The following is a 16,151-nucleotide window of genomic DNA, read 5'->3' as shown; positions in this document are numbered from 1 at the left end:
ACAGCCTGGCACAAAACAGATTGCTGTGAGCCAAAGGAGTCTCCTGACCTGAGCCCTGGAGGCCCAGCAGTAAATGTCACCTGGATCTCTGGTACCAGCATTGTCCTGGGAATCCACTTCACCTCAGGTTAACTGGGCGAGAGGAGGAAGAGGAGGAGAATGGGTTGGGCATAGTAAGTAATTGCAGGAGGTAAGAGGATAAAAGGAAGGGCTGCTAGAAGGGAAGGCAGAAGAAGCTGTGGACAGGAGCTGCAATTGTGAAGAGAAACTGAAGTTTGTGAAGCTGAGGTGAGAAGAGGGCGAGGTGGAGTATTTATTTTGTGAGGGCGTGGCACCCAGAAACCACAACGATTCAGGTCTAGAGTGTGGGTTGAAACATTGCATCCTTTGGCTAGTCCTGACTTTAGACACAAAATACTTTGCATTCTAGGACATTTAGAGCCTTACTGAGCCCTTGCCCATTTGGTCTGGTATTAAAAACTTTAAGGCAATCTGCCTTCTGGTTTAAGGATTGCCTTACTGTAAGTGATCCCATTCCACCTTATTAGCATCATGAAAGATAAGCATGTTTATTAACTGGCCCTGTTCATGAAACCTTCTGTGCTGCAGCTTCTTCTCCCAGGTAAATACATTCAGGACACTCAAAGTAGTTCTACAGAGCTCAGGTGGACAGTGAGCTGCAAGGGGCAAACTGTGAGGGACAAGCTGCAAGGGACAAACAGTTATGGACAAGGGACAAACTTTGAGGGACAAGCTGCGAGAGACAAACTGTGAGGGACAACCTGCAAGGGACATACTGTAAGGGACAAGCTGCAAGAGACAAACTGTGAGGGACAAGCTGCAAGGGACAAACTGTGAGGGCCAAGCTGCAAGGGACAAACTGCAAGGACAAGGGACACACTGTGCATCACAAGCTGCAAGGGACAAGCTGTGAGGGATAAGCTGCAAGGGACAAGCTGCAAGGGACAAACTGTGAGGGACAAGCTGCAAGGGGCATATTATAAGGGACAATATGCAAGCAACAAACTGTAAGGGACAAGTTGAAAGGGGCAAACTGTAAGGAACAAGGTGCAATGGGCATACTGTGAGTGACAAACTGCAAGGGACAAACTGTAGGGGACACGCTGAAAGGGACAAACTGTAAGGGACAAGCTGCAAGCGACAAACTATGAGGGACATGCTGCAAGGGACATATTGCAAGGGACAAACTGTGAGCATCAAGCTGCAAGAGACAAACTGTAAGCGACAAGGGACAAACTGTGTGAAACAAGCTGCAAGGGACAAACTGTGGGGCAAGCAGCAAGGGACAAACTGTGGGACAAGCCGCAAGAGACAAACTGTGGGACAAACTGCAAGGGACAAACTGTAGGGGACACGCTGAAAGGGACAAACTGTAAGGGACAAGCTGCAAGCGACAAACTGTGAGGGACATGCTGCAAGGGACAAACTGTGAGGGCCAAGCTGCAAGGAACAAACTGTGAGGGACAAGCTGCAAGAGACAAACTGTAAGCGACAAGGGACAAACTGTGTGGGACAAGCAGCAAGAGACAAACTGTGGGACAAGCTGCAAGGGACAAACTGTGAGCAGCAAGCTGCAAAGGACAAACAGTGAGAGGCAAGCAGCAAAGGGCATACTGCTAGGGGCAAGTTGCATGGGACATATTGCAAGGGCCAAACTGTGAGGGACAAGCTACTAGGGACATAGTACAAGGAACATACTGTAAGTGACAAGCTTCAAGGAACAAACTGTGAAGGACCAACTGCAAGGGACGCACTGTAAGGGACAAGCTGCAAGAGACAAAGTGTAAGGGACCAACTGCAAGGATCAAACTGAGAGGGATAAGCTGCAAGGGACACACTGTGAGGGACACGCTGCAAGGGACACACTGTGAGGGACAAGCTGCAAGGGACACACTGTGAGGGACAAGCTGCAAGGGACACACTGTGAGGGACACGCTGCAAGGGACACACTGTGAGGACAAGCTGCAAGGGACACACTGTGAGGGACAAGCTGCAAGGGACACACTGTGAGGGACAAGCTGCAAGGAACATACTGTTTGGGACAAGCTGCAAGGGACATACTGTAACGGACAAGGTGCTAGGGACAAACTGTGATGGACAAGCTGCAAGGGACAAACTGTCCTTGAGGCACAAAAACCCGCTGCTGCCTTTTGCCATTATGAGGCGATTCAGGTGGGCCACTATGTGGCATGGTAAATCTACCCCTCACCACCCCTGGTGTTACTGATATTGGGGGCAGGGGAAGAAAGGAAAAAACTGCCCCATTACAAATTGGATACTAAGGGTTCACTTATAAAAGGGAGGGCACTGAAGAATCGGGAACACTGCACCCAGGGGCATATTACCAACGTTAAGCGATATTTATCGCTAACGATGCTTAGCAACGAATTTTTTAACGCTAAGCATCGTCAGAAATTATCGCAGATAAACCTTGCTATTATCAAGGTTTATCGCAAATGCGATAAAAAACGGCCACAATCCATGAATTTCGCTGAAAAGTCAGCGATATTCATGCATTACCGAGCTAATGCTCTTAGCCATGTTATCCACCTCCCATTGGATAACATGGCTAAGAACTGCTCAGGGCAGGTGTTAGTTTTTGGAGATATTCGCGCTTAGCGCGAATATCTCCAAAAGTTGGTAATAGGAGATAGCGATGTTAGCGACTGTTTCCAGTCGCTAACATCTTGGCACGCCCACTTTGCATGTCATTAGTGATAAATATCACTGACATGCAAAGTGGGGCCCAAGATGGTCGCTATCTCCAACTAGCTGTCGCTAACTGGTGTTAGCGACAGCTAGGTAATAGGGAGATAATTTTATCTCCGCTTTCTTGGCTTTTAAAGCCAAAAAAGCAGAGATAAACCCCCTTGATAATATGCCCCCAAGTTCCTTGTGTAATTCTTAATATCTCCCAGAAGTTCACATCCAGCGCATAGATACACTCACTGGTGATTGGTCACGCTATATCCAATTGATTGACTGATTAAGGAGTTTCACAAAGAACACTGCCTGGTATTAAATAGGGAAACTCAAGCTGAATTAACAAAGATCCCCAGATTCAGTGTATTTCTCCCAATTCCGATGGAGCCCATAACTCCCAAATTGTAATCGGCATCTAGGCGATCAAGAAGTTACAACCTGTAACAAGCCATCGGTGAACAACCAGAGACCAGCTGGGGATGTGGCATGTCAAGGATCCAGGGGCGTAGGTTCCGGGTGGGGTGTTCAGGGTGTTACACCTCCCTAATAAATGTATTCTGTAGCAGTGGTGGCTGGAAGGGAACGAGATGGCGGGGTTGAAACCCCTCCCCCCAAAAAACACTTACCTCTTCGGCTGGGAGCGTCTTTCCTCCGCTTCCCTGCCGACGTCGCCGAACAAAAGCAGGAACTGGAAGCAGACACAGATTCCCTCCCGAAGCGAATTACAACACTGAATGCAGTGTTGTGATTGGTCTGAGCGCCCTGGTTTGGTCCTCAAATGGGGAATGGCAGACTGGGCATGTTCCTCACCAGGCTGTGTAATGTAGCCTGGTGGGGAACATCCTTAGTGTGCATGACTGTTTGGCCGGCCAAAATGGCTGGCCAAAAAGTCACCAACACTTAGAGTGTGCCCACCACTCTTCCCTCTGTGACCTTAGCCCGCCCGCCCTAACCCAGCCCGCAGTTACCCCCCCAAATTATAATAATGAAGTTATTATCATTTTTTTATTCTTTTTTCTATGCTTTGAAAGAAGTAGGGCGACCCTCCTCCGCCTTAGCGGAGGAGCCGCCCCAGTTTTTGCAGTAAATTGTAGTAAATCGTTGGCTACAGGTGCTTTAAGTTGGATTTGGAGAGGTGTTTGTCGGATTTCCCATGGGATTCTACATATACATGTAAAAAACACCCAGCCACACCCTCTAGTCTCTGTTTTAAAGGTCTTAACATATGGTTATTTTACAAAATATTGAGTTGTAACTACCCCCAATATTGTCAGTCCTCTCCCTTCCTGCTGCTCTTTAAGCAGCCCTTGTACTATGCTCCTCATATAATGTATTTCAACCAGCGTGATTGTTGGGAAATCTGAAGCCCAACCCCCATTGCCACCCAATCCTACTGACAAAGCTCCTTCCCTGCATGGGTCCTCTTGCAAACACTTTTTAACTTCTCACTCCCTAACCTGCCTACTACGGCTTCCTCCCACTGATGCAATTCAAACGCATAAGGCCTGCCTACTCCTCATCCTGCCCACTCCTCGCTCTCCTCTTTACCCTTCCCTTTCTTTCCTCCTTTGCCCTCCTCTCATTCCCAGTCTTTCTCGCTCAACCTTAACCTTGCCTGATTCCTTGTCTCTCCGTTCAGTCCTCCTCCTCCACCTTTAGCTGTTTTATCCCATTAAACTCTCTTCCTCTGACACTCTCCTCCTGCTGACTTTACTATACTTCCTCTGTAGCAACCCCAGCACTGGATTATTCTTGAGGGGATTCAAAAGGATATATTACAACATGAAAATATAGTTTATTAGTATAAAGTATTATTTCACAATCTTTTACAAATATCCTGAGTGAGACAAAATATTTCAGCAAAAGAAAACAAACAATTGACTCTCAAGTAATGAGATCATGACTAGAGACGGATCGTTTTTATTAGGATGACCACCGGCCGACACGTGTTTCTCTGAGTTAAATGGCTTTGACTTCCTCAGGGTAATGTTTTATTGACAACTCAAAACGTTCATCAATTTCGTCATCTATCTAGAACTCACATTTAAAGTTAGCCTTAGTGGCGCTCATTGTCCTCATCTAAGCAACTATCAACCGCACAGTACTTAAGTGCACAGTTATATTCATCTAATGAAAAAGGATTTAATCTAATTCTACGGCTCGTCACCAATCTTCATGAGGAACAGGTAAATACTACCAGGGGCGGCTACTCAGCTAAGGCGGAGGAGCGTCGCCCCACTGCTCTCAGAGCAGGAAAAAGGGAAAATAAAAGGATAATAACATTGTTACAATCGTTTTGTTTTTCGTAGCTACGGGGCTGGGTTAGGGCGGGGCAGGGCAGGTGTCACACGGGGAGGAATGGTTCATGCACTTAAGTGCGCATAATGGTTTCGCCAGGAGTCTTGGGCCGGCCAAACAGTCATGTGCACTTAGCATGTTCTCCACCGGGCTGTAATACACAGTCTGGGTAAAAAACATGCACATGCTCCCAGTCCCTCTCTGAGCGCCGAACCACAGTGCTCAGACCAATAACCATGCTGCATTGCAGAGTTGTGATTGGCTTAGGGGAGCCTGTGTGATTTCTGCTTCCAGGACTCATCAGGAAGCAAAGCAACGACGGAGGAGAGACTGCGGCTGTGAGGAGATAAGTCTTTTAAAAAATATATTTTGTCCCCCCTGCCCGTCCACCCCAATTCCCTGCTAGCCACCACTGAAGGCTACCAAAGAAATCCAAACCTGCAATTTGAAAACCACTATGCATCCGTGCTGGTACTCAGTGAGGGCCGGATGTATCATTCTATTTCAATGCCCGTGCATCTCTCATGGTGTCACAAGGGCAACACAATACTTTGGTCAGATTTACCAAACAACGCACGCAAGGCCATGTTGCCTGGCCCTGCATCACTTGGTAAATCTGGAGTCACACACAGCGGTGCGAGTCCCTGCCTTGCATTGCCTGGCCCTGCATCGCTTGGTGAATCTGGAGTAACGCACGGCGGTGCGAGCCCTTGCCTTGCATTGCCTGGCCCTGCGTCGCTTGGTGAATCTGGAGTAACCCACGGCAGTGCGAGTCCCTGCCTCGCATTGCCTGGCCCTGCATCGCTTGGTAAATCTGGAGTAACGCAAGGCAGTGCGAGTCCCTGCCTTGCATTGCCTGGCCCTGCGTCGCTTGGTGAATCTGGAGTAACCCACGGCAGTGCGAGTCCCTGCCTTGCATTGACTGGCCCTGCGTCGCTTGGTGAATCTGGAGTAACCCACGGCAGTGCGAGTCCCTGCCTTGCATTGCCTGGCCCTGCATCGCTTGGTAAATCTGGAGTCACACACAGCGGTGCGGGTCCCTGCCTTGCATTGTCTGGCCCTGCATCGCTTGGTAAATCTGGACTAACACAAGGCAGTGCGAGTCCCTGCCTTGCATCGCTTGGTAAATCTGGAGTAACGCACAGCGGTGCGGGTCCCTGCCTTGCATTCCCTGGCCCTGCATCGCTTGGTAAATCTGGAGTAACGCACGGCAGCGAGAGTCCCTGCCTTGCATTGCCTGGCCCTGCATCGCTTGGTAAATCTGGAGTAACGCATGGCAGTGCGAGTCCCTGCCTTGCATTGCCTGGCCCTGCATCGCTTGGTAAATCTGGACTAACACAAGGCAGTGCGAGTCCCTGCCTTGCATTGCCTGGCCCTGCGTTGCTTAGTAAATCTGGAGTAACACAAGTCAGTGCGAGTCCCTGCCTCGCATTGCCCTGCCCTGCATTGCTTGGTAAATCTGGAGTAACGCAAGGCGGTGCGAGTCCCTGCCTTGCATTGCCAGGCCCTGCGTCGCTTGCTGAATCTGGAGTAACCCACGGCAGTGCGAGTCCCTGCCTCGCATTGCCTGGCCCTGCATCGCTTGGTAAATCTGGAGTAACGCAAGGCAGTGCGAGTCCCTGCCTTGCATTGCCTGGCCCTGCGTCGCTTGGTGAATCTGGAGTAACCCAAGGCAGTGCGAGTCCCTGCCTTGCATTGCCTGGCCCTGCGTTGCTTAGTAAATCTGGAGTAACACAAGTCAGTGCGAGTCCCTGCCTCGCATTGCCCTGCCCTGCATCGCTTGGTAAATCTGGAGTAACGCAAGGCGGTGCGAGTCCCTGCCTTGCATTGCCAGGCCCTGCGTCGCTTGCTGAATCTGGAGTAACCCACGGCAGTGCGAGTCCCTGCCTCGCATTGCCTGGCCCTGCATCGCTTGGTAAATCTGGAGTAACGCAAGGCAGTGCGAGTCCCTGCCTTCCATTGCCTGGCCCTGCGTCGCTTGGTAAATCTGGAGTAACGCACGGCGGTACGAGTCCCTGCCTTGCATTGCTCTGCCCTGGGAAGGCGTTCCGTGGGTAGCGAGTTGGCGTTCCACCCATCCACCTACAGACTTTGGCACATTCCCTGATTTACCATTACTGGTGGACCTGGGAATGTGTCAGAATGCTCCGCCTTCTCCTCGCTCTTTGTACGTGTGCTGCATTCAGAGAAAAAGCTTCAAAGGATTGATATTGTGTAGCAAGGTGTCCCTGTATGCACAAAACCATCCTGCCTGCAATGGATAAACCCTTGCACCGTGATGCAACCGTGCCTGCGTTGCTGCTAGGCAGGAGACTGTGCACCAGCGCAGGCAGAGAGCAAGGTGCCCCTTTCTGCACAAAACCATCCTGCCTGCAATGGATACACCCTTGCACCGTGATGCAACCGTGCCTGCTTTGCTGCTAGTAAGTGGACTGTGCACCAGCGCAGGCAGAGAGCAAGGTGTCCCTTTATGCACAAAACCATCCTGCCTGCAATAGATAAACCTTGCACCGTGATGCAACCGTGCCTGCGTTGCTGCTAGGCAGCAGACTGTGCACCAGCGCAGGCAGAGAGCAGAAATGTGCTATATCTTGGTAAATATGGGGCGTTCCTGCCCTCGTCCTTTCACGCAGCGCAGTGCAGCAAGGTGGGTGGCTGTGTTGCGTTGCGTGAAATATTAATAAATCTGCCCTAACAGTCCAAACACACAGGTCGAGCAAAGGATTTGTGCCTCAAAAATCCACACGATACAAAAGGGGATGATGGACGGAGTGTTTGAGCAAATCAAACACTCACCCCCAGTCAACTGATCTGGGTTTAATCCATCAGCATTCTTTAGCCCACTCAGCCACCCCAGTTCAGACATGGCTATATGCAAATCAGTCTGACCCTGTGCCTCATGGGAACAGTCCAGCCCGAACTGCCAAGCCATGTCTTCCCTGGACCGGAAACAAGCACCCTGGGACCGGTTTCGGATTCATAATCCTCATCAGCCAGGCTATCTTGAATCCAGTGGCCAAGTGAGCAAGGGACTCACGTATGAGCATACCCTGCCACACTTAGGGCGAACAAAGCAATACAAAAGGGGATGATGGACGGAGCGTTTGAGCAAATCAAACACTCACCCCCAGTCAACTGATCTGGGTTTAATCCATCACCATTCTTTGCCCACTCAGCCACCCCAGTTTAGACATGGCTATATGCAAATCAGTCTGACCCTGTGCCTCATGGGAACAGTCCAGCCCAAACTGCCAAGCCATGTCTTCCCTGGACCGGAAACAAGCATCCTGGGACCGGTTTCGGATTCATAATCCTCATCAGCCAGGCTATCTGGATTCCAGTGGCCAAGTGAGCAAGAGACTCACGTCTGAGCATACCCTGCCACACTTAGGGCGAACAAAGCGATACAAAAGGGGATGATGGACAGAGCGTTTGAGCAAATCAAACACTCACCCCCAGTCAACTGATCTGGGTTTAATCCATCACCATTCTTTAGCCCACTCAGCCACCCCAGTTCAGACATGGCTATATGCTAATCAGTCTGACCCTGTGCCTCATGGGAACAGTCCAGCCCGAACTGCCAAGCCATGTCTTCCCTGGACCGGAAACAAGCATCCTGGGACCGGTTTCGGATTCATAATCCTCATCAGCCAGGCTATCTTGAATCCAGTGGCCAAGTGAGCAAGGGACTCACGTCTGAGCATACCCTGCCACACTTAGGGCGAACAAAGCGATACAAAAGGGGATGATGGGCGGAGCGTTTGAGCAAATCAAACACTCACCCACAGTCAACTGATCTGGGTTTAATTCATCACCATTCTTTAACCCACTCAGCCACCCCAGTTCAGACATGGCTATATGCAAATCAGTCTGACCCTGTGCCTCATGGGAGCAGTCCAGCCCGAACTGCCAAGCCATGTCTTCCCTGGACTGGAAACAAGCATCCTGGGACCGGTTTCGGATTCATAATCCTCATCAGCCAGACTATCTTGAATCCAGTGGCCAAGTGAGCAAGGGACTCAAGTCTGAGCATACCCTGCCACACTTAGGGCGAACAAAGCGATACAAAAGGGGATGATGGACGGAGCGTTTGAGCAAATCAAACACTCACCCCCAGTCAACTGATCTGGGTTTAATCCATCACCATTCTTTGACCCACTCAGCCACCCCAGTTCAGACATGGCTATATGTAAATCAGTCTGACCCTGTGCCTCATGGGAACAGTCCAGCCCGAACTGCCAAGCCATGTCTTCTCTGGACTGGAAACAAGCATCCTGGGACCGGTTTCGGATTCATAATCCTCATCAGCCAGACTATCTTGAATCCAGTGGCCAAGTGAGCAAGGGACTCACGTCTGAGCATACCCTGCCACACTTAGGGCGAACAAAGCGATACAAAAGGGGATGATGGACGGAGCGTTTGAGCAAATCAAACACTCACCCCCAGTCAACTGATCTGGGTTTAATCCATCACCATTCTTTGACCCACTCAGCCACCCCAGTTCAGACATGGCTATATGTAAATCAGTCTGACCCTGTGCCTCATGGGAACAGTCCAGCCCGAACTGCCAAGCCATGTCTTCCCTGGACCGGAAACAAGCATCCTGGGACCGGTTTCGGATTCATAATCCTCATCAGCCAGGCTATCTTGAATCCAGTGGCCAAGTGAGCAAGGGATTCACGTCTGAGCATACCCTGCCACACTTAGGGCGAACAAAGCGATACAAAAGGGGATGATGGACGGAGCGTTTGAGTAAATCAAACACTCACCCCCAGTCATCTGATCTGGGTTTAATCCATCACCATTCTTTAGCCCACTCAGCCACCCCAGTTCAGACATGACTATATGCAAATCAGTCTGACCCTGTGCCTCATGGGAACAGTCCAGCCCGAACTGCAAAGCCATGTCTTTCCTGGACCAGAAACAAGCATCCTGGGACCGGTTTCGGATACATAATCCTCATCAGCCAGGCTATCTTGAATCCAGTGGCCAAGTGAGCAAGGGACTCACGTCTGAGCATACCCTGCCACACTTAGGGCGAACAAAGCGATACAAAAGGGGATGACGGACGGAGCGTTTGAGCAAATCAAACACTCACCCCCAGTCAACTGATCTGGGTTTAATCCATCACCATTCTTTAGCCCACTCAGCCACCCCAGTTCAGACATGGCTATATGCAAATCAGTCTGACCCTGTGCCTCATGGGAACAGTCCAGCCCGAACTGCCAAGCCATGTCTTCCCAGTGGCCAAGTGAACAAGGGACTCACGTCTGAGCATACCCTGCCACACTTAGGGTGAACAAAGCGATACAAAAGGGGATGATGGCCACTGGATTCAAGATAGCCTGGCTGATGAGGATTATGAATCCGAAACCGGTCCCAGGATGCTTGTTTCCGGTCCAGGAAAGACATGGCTTGGCAGTTCGGGCTGGACCGTTCCCATGAGGCACAGGGTCAGACTGATTTGCATATAGCCCTGTAAGGGGTGTCCGGGGGGCCCATGGGACCCCCTCTATCCCCACCAGCGGGCTGCGTCACGGGGTGTACTGCTTTAAGGTGGCGTACTGTCAGTGCGCCTCCAGAGGGCTTCTTTGCCTCTGTCCCTGCATCTATGGCGCTGGCGAAGAGGCAATAGGATTCCCTCATTTGAATGGGGCACGACCCCTGCAGATAGCACTAGCGCTTTATGTGCGCCAGCGTTATCGGTATTACAAAAGGGGACGCACAAGTCTGAGGCCCCTTCTGTAATACCAGAGTGCCCCGGGAAATCGCAAAGTGGGCGCAACCACCCATTGCGCCCCCGGGTCACTCTCCATAATACGGCCCCAGTTGTGTTACAGACATACACATTCATTTTTGTTAGGCACGGGGAGATTTTGTCCAGAATTACAGAATGTTGAGGGTCACTGCAGAGACTCAAACTCAGTACCCCAACCTGAACGCTCTTGTCATTTGGCCACGTCCTCTCCTTATTAGTGTTTAATTGGTAAAACAAATAAGTGCTGGGGTCCAATGGTTTGCTCTGAAGTATCTGGCGCTATCTAACTTTAGAGTGTGAAATACTGAGGCTGCCAGGGCCGGACTGGCCGTAGCGGGCACCTGGCGTTACCCCAGTGGACCGCCAGGGTGGGTGCCGGATTTGGGCCCCAGGGCGGCCGTATTTGTTACTAAGGGCCTGCAGTACCGGCCCCTGGTAACAAAATCGTCCAAAACCGGTGCATGCAAACAGCTTGGCCACACCCCCTCAGCCCCCCAGGGGGGTCAGCCGAGCAGTTTGCCAAGGACGGTTTGGGTTCCCAGTCCGGCCCTGAAGGCTGCGTTGCCTTGATTCCTCCTCAGGCCTCTCATATCCACCACCCAGGGGCTTCCTGCCCCATCTCACTCCTGCAGGTTCTTACTCATCCCTACTTTCTCCCTTTGTGACTGTTTTTCCGTTTCTCCTTCCTTCCTCCTTGAGCGTGTTTCTTTCTCTTGCTCTAGGGATAATAAGTGTCGGTCCCCCAAAAGAGTTCTGGGGGCCCCTACCTGCAACCACCAGCTCAAATTAAGCATGAGTGGTAGACTTGTGATGCTGCTGAAGGTTGGTAAATCAAAAAAAATATATATATTGAAAAATAGTAAGTTGTAAAATCTATTACAAATATATTGAAAAAAAATAACGCTTGGACATGGCAAAACCAATGTAAATGGCATTTTCAACACCCAGCAACAGTGTCAGACTCGCTCTGCACACTGAACCCTTTCAAGAGCAGGGAAGGTTTTGAGTGTGTCTGACGGGGCCGCGAAACTCCTCCTGGCGAGCAGCAGGCGGGGCTTAGCTCAGTAACGATCAATAACGCGCAATACAGCAGTGTCATATGCATTATTAAGTTGTATGTAAGCACATTGCAATCTATTATCTCTCTTCCTTAAAAACACACTTACCTTTACAATATTTGTGTTGTCAGTTCTCCTGCTGCAATATTTTAGGAGCAATATGTTTGTGGCTGATAGTCAACCAATCATCTTCCTCATCACTTTACTTCGCCAGTAGAACAAATCAGCATATAAAGTATTCGACAAACAATACACATAGAATCGTAATATACAAACTTTAAGAGTACAAATATGTGTACAGTTCTTTCACAATTTCCAATTAAACCTCTATGATTTGGCACAGCACAGCTCAAAAGAGAGAGAATAAGTATAAAGAATACATATATTACTTTCATTGTATTTCATATACAGAAGTTGTTTTCTCCTTTTTAAGGCACACCATCAAAACAAGCCAGGCAACAGCATGTGAAAAGGACCAGGCAACGACTGCAAGAAATAGAGAGCGCGGCGACATTGACTAAAATAAAAACTAGGGATGACCGGGAGGAGGTATCTTTTCCTTTCCTCATTATACGACTACAGAAGTACCAGAGATGAGGATCCCCTTGAGAGGACCCTGCATCACATGGGCAAAGTGAAGGAGCATCTCCAGAGTAAGAACTGGAAGGGAAGCCTCACAGGAGGGGAGTGAACTTCAAACCAAACCTCAGCAATACAGATCTGTGTTGTGCGTTCACAACAAAGCATAGATATGTAGTGCCAATTTTATTGGTTCCTGGTGCAAAATGATATTGTATGACCCAAGATTTCATATAATTAGAGCCCCACCTATCTCTGTTGGTTTAGGCAGTCCAGCAGAATTTCTTGAGTTAGCTTTAAGGATCCTCTTCTCCAATCTGGATGCCATAAGAGAGTCGGAGCAGAGCGGATCTGATCCAAATTGTAAGGGCCATCCAGGTCAAAGGGACAATTCTAGCTGGAGCACGATTAGGGGACGCCTACCAATCTTTTCCGAAAGCTGTCCGCCATTCGATGTGAGTCAGATGTATTCGTCATCCCCACACGACTGCCCCATATGTAGTGACCGATATCCATTTTGCCTCATAAATATTTTTAATTGTATCTTTGGATCCAATCGTTTTTATGAATCTAAACGGAGCCCCTCTACGTCCTTCCATTAGAAGCTCTCTGTTCTCCACCATGTTTTGCCATGTATTTCTTTAGTCAATTAGTACTCCCAAATGGGAGAAAGTATCCACCACCTCCAATTTTCTTCCTTCTATAGTTAGTCTTGGGTGTTTTTCAAGTCTCGCTCCTACCACAAGCACATAAGCCGTAGATTAATTTACCCTGAGGTCTAGGTTCTTCATGAATTTAGTATATGTTTCTATGAGGGTCTGCAGTGTGTTGCCAGTTCGTGCCACTAGCACCGCATCATCTGCATATAGGAGTAACAGGACTGAAGATGAGTTAATAAAAGGGACATCTGAGGTAGACCCACCAGCGTGGCTTTCACACCATTAAGCTATAGTGAGACTAGGAAGTGGGCAAGTACACACCCCTGTCTCACCCCACTGGTGATTCCAAAGTGTCTTGTACATTCGCTCTGTCTACCGTAATGGACACACGCTGAAGCCGAAGTGTACATCTCTCGAATGTAATTGATTATGGACTTCTCCCCACCCATACCTTCCATTATTGCCCATAGTTTATCGTGGGCCATGCAATCGAAGGCGGATGATAGATCCATAAATGCCATGTAAAGATGGTCTTCCTTAGCCACAGTGTACTTGGCAATTAACAAATTTAGGTTGAGGCACTGGCACACGATATTACATCATCAAACAACCTCTTGGTTGCAAAGTATATTTCTTTGCAAATATCAACAGATAAGGTATTAAAGTAGGCAAAATGGCAATTAGCAACAAAAAAATATTCAAATAAAATTCTAGGTATCACAATGCATTATGAAATCACATCTAAGAAAAAAATTGGTTAAAAGAAAGATTTATTGTTCTTCATATATCATGAACCTGGGGCCTCCCTAGTGGTTACAATCTAAAAAGATAAAAGATCTTGTCTCCATTTAATGAGACAATTGCAATTAGTTAAAAACAGTCGACGCAGCGTTTCGGTGTAGTTTCCACCTTCATCAGGACGTAACAATTTCTTGTATTTACAATCTTATTGTATTCATAGGGTTATGTGTCATCACTTCCGGTATACTACAATAAATCTTTCTAACATTGTGCTGTTATCATTAATACATTTATGTATTTTAAGTTGCAGTGATCATGAACGAAAGTCATGATTTCTTAATTTGTGAACATATATTAGAAAGTACTGTGTTGCTGAGATATGAATGAGCCAGCAAGTTCTACTGTTTCTATGCCCAGGTGCATAAAGATAGGGCAATCGCCAAGCCTATGCTACATTCCATAAAGTTATATGGAATAGAGTACCCCCTACTATTCATTCTAAGGGCCTAATTATGTGCTTTTTGGTCCATTGGACCTCCAAACATGCGGTGGAGGTGCAGTGGCAGTCAGGTACTGCCGGATTACGACTAAGGTGGTCAGACCGCCATAGGACCACTGCAACCGGTGGCATGGTGGTCTGAAGCCACAATATGCTTGGCGGTGTCGCTGCAGCAGTGCAAAACATATTCGAGTTTCCTCACTGGTAATGGTCTCGTGGCAGTGCTCAAGCCATGAAAATGCGGGTGTGGAGGAAACTAAGTTAGGGGCCCCTGTTGCCTCTGAGCCTATGGATACAGGGGGGGGCACATGATGTATGAGATTGTATGGTTGCAGACATAAAAAGTGAAAGGAAAGTCTGTTGGGCAAAATTAAATACACCAGAAATCAGTTAGTAATTTGAAATACAAATATAATAGAATCAGTTAAATGTTACATCAGAATAAAAAATGTTGTAGCTCAAACTGCAGAGAGTCCATCTTTCCTGTTATGACCCAGACCGTTTTAAAAATAAACTTGTTAACATAAATATTTTCTTTCTGCTGATCACTGTTTATTTTAGAAAAGGAGATCATTAGAATGAAAAATCAGTTAGCATTTTCCTTCTTTAAACAGCAGCTGAAATAATGCACCATCATCTGTCAGCAATGATCCTTTGTGACTTGCCTTTCATCTTGGCTGCTGGCTCCGGCATGCAACATCGCGACACAACTGTGGTAACTTACTGCATCTGAGCAGCAATGCCATTTTGTTAATACAGAAACATCACAACTTGACTGGAATAAGGTAATCAGAAGCAGGATTTTAGACAGGAATTGCAGGCTACAATGAGAGTCATAAGGTTAGAAGATGAATATGGAAATTATTTATTGAGCACAAACAATGACCCTGAGTGTTATCTCACGCTGGCACAACACACACATTACAGACAAACATCCATGAAAGGTCAACAACAAAATTTAAAAAATCTGAAGATTAAAAGAGTTGCCTAAATAAGTACTTTTTCAAATTTGCAGTAGACATCTTACCTCTTGCTCTCCTGGGGGAGTCAGTTCATATATTTAGTGGTGCAGACAGAAAAGAACTAGTACCTGGACCAATTTCTCCAGCTTTTGGGGATAATAAACAGAAGCTATGTACTGCACCTCAAATATGTCAGGAATGTATTCTACAAATGTGTTTTTCAGAAAAGGGCAGCATACTCTGTAGAATGCAGAGATACAGAAAGAACACAGACCTCCGGATAGAGAGACAGTTAAGCTCCACTTCATTCATATCTGATCCTGACTGCCTGGCCTAGGACCTGAAGATCAGAGGGAGACACGTCCGACGTCACTGAATCTCGCTCTGTCACTAGGGCATGTCCCAGCCCTCTGCTGCATGGCCTGGCAGCCGACCCCAACTCCTGAATCTCCTTTCCAGCTAGGATCAACTGAAGCCAAGAACACTGCATGCTCCAGAAATCATGTACCTTAGGGCAGAGCACTTCCTTGGGATACTTTTTCGTTGATGCTAACTTGCTTTGTGATTGGATACAGCAGTAGTCATCCATGCTACAATATATGGCCATAGGAGACTTCTCGTCACTGCCTGTCTGGAGCTTGGGACAGTAACTTATCTTTCAAGCCCTCCCACCCTCTCCTCCAAAGAGTAAACTTAGATTCAAGCCCTGGGCAGATGTTGTGAACAAAGTCAGAGTGGGTGGTGTGTTAGAATGACTGCATCCTGTGGAGGAGAGAACAGACCCCTCCCCTCTGGAAGCTTTTGCCTCCTCACCATGGATAGCTGCACCCTTGGGAGTCAGAGTTCTTATCTCAGAAAGTAACTCTTTACTTC

General features: G+C 48.2%; 1 protein-coding gene across 1 annotated transcript in view; it reads left to right on the top strand.

Moving 5' to 3' along the window:
• The first annotated feature begins 232 nt into the window (after positions 1–232).
• Positions 233–16,151, top strand: part of LOC144754112 (uncharacterized) — a 37,337-nt gene continuing 21,418 nt past the window's right edge. Inside the window, exon 1 of the mRNA XM_078641679.1 lies at positions 233–288. The gene's annotated coding sequence lies outside the window, so the exon portion shown is untranslated. The remainder of the gene's footprint in view (positions 289–16,151) is intronic.

This window comes from Lissotriton helveticus, chromosome 5_1 (assembly GCF_964261635.1).
Source record: "Lissotriton helveticus chromosome 5_1, aLisHel1.1, whole genome shotgun sequence".
Classification (NCBI taxonomy): Eukaryota; Metazoa; Chordata; class Amphibia; order Caudata; family Salamandridae; genus Lissotriton; species Lissotriton helveticus.
Note: the sequence above shows the minus strand (reverse complement) of the source record. Positions and strands in the feature narration are given on the sequence as shown.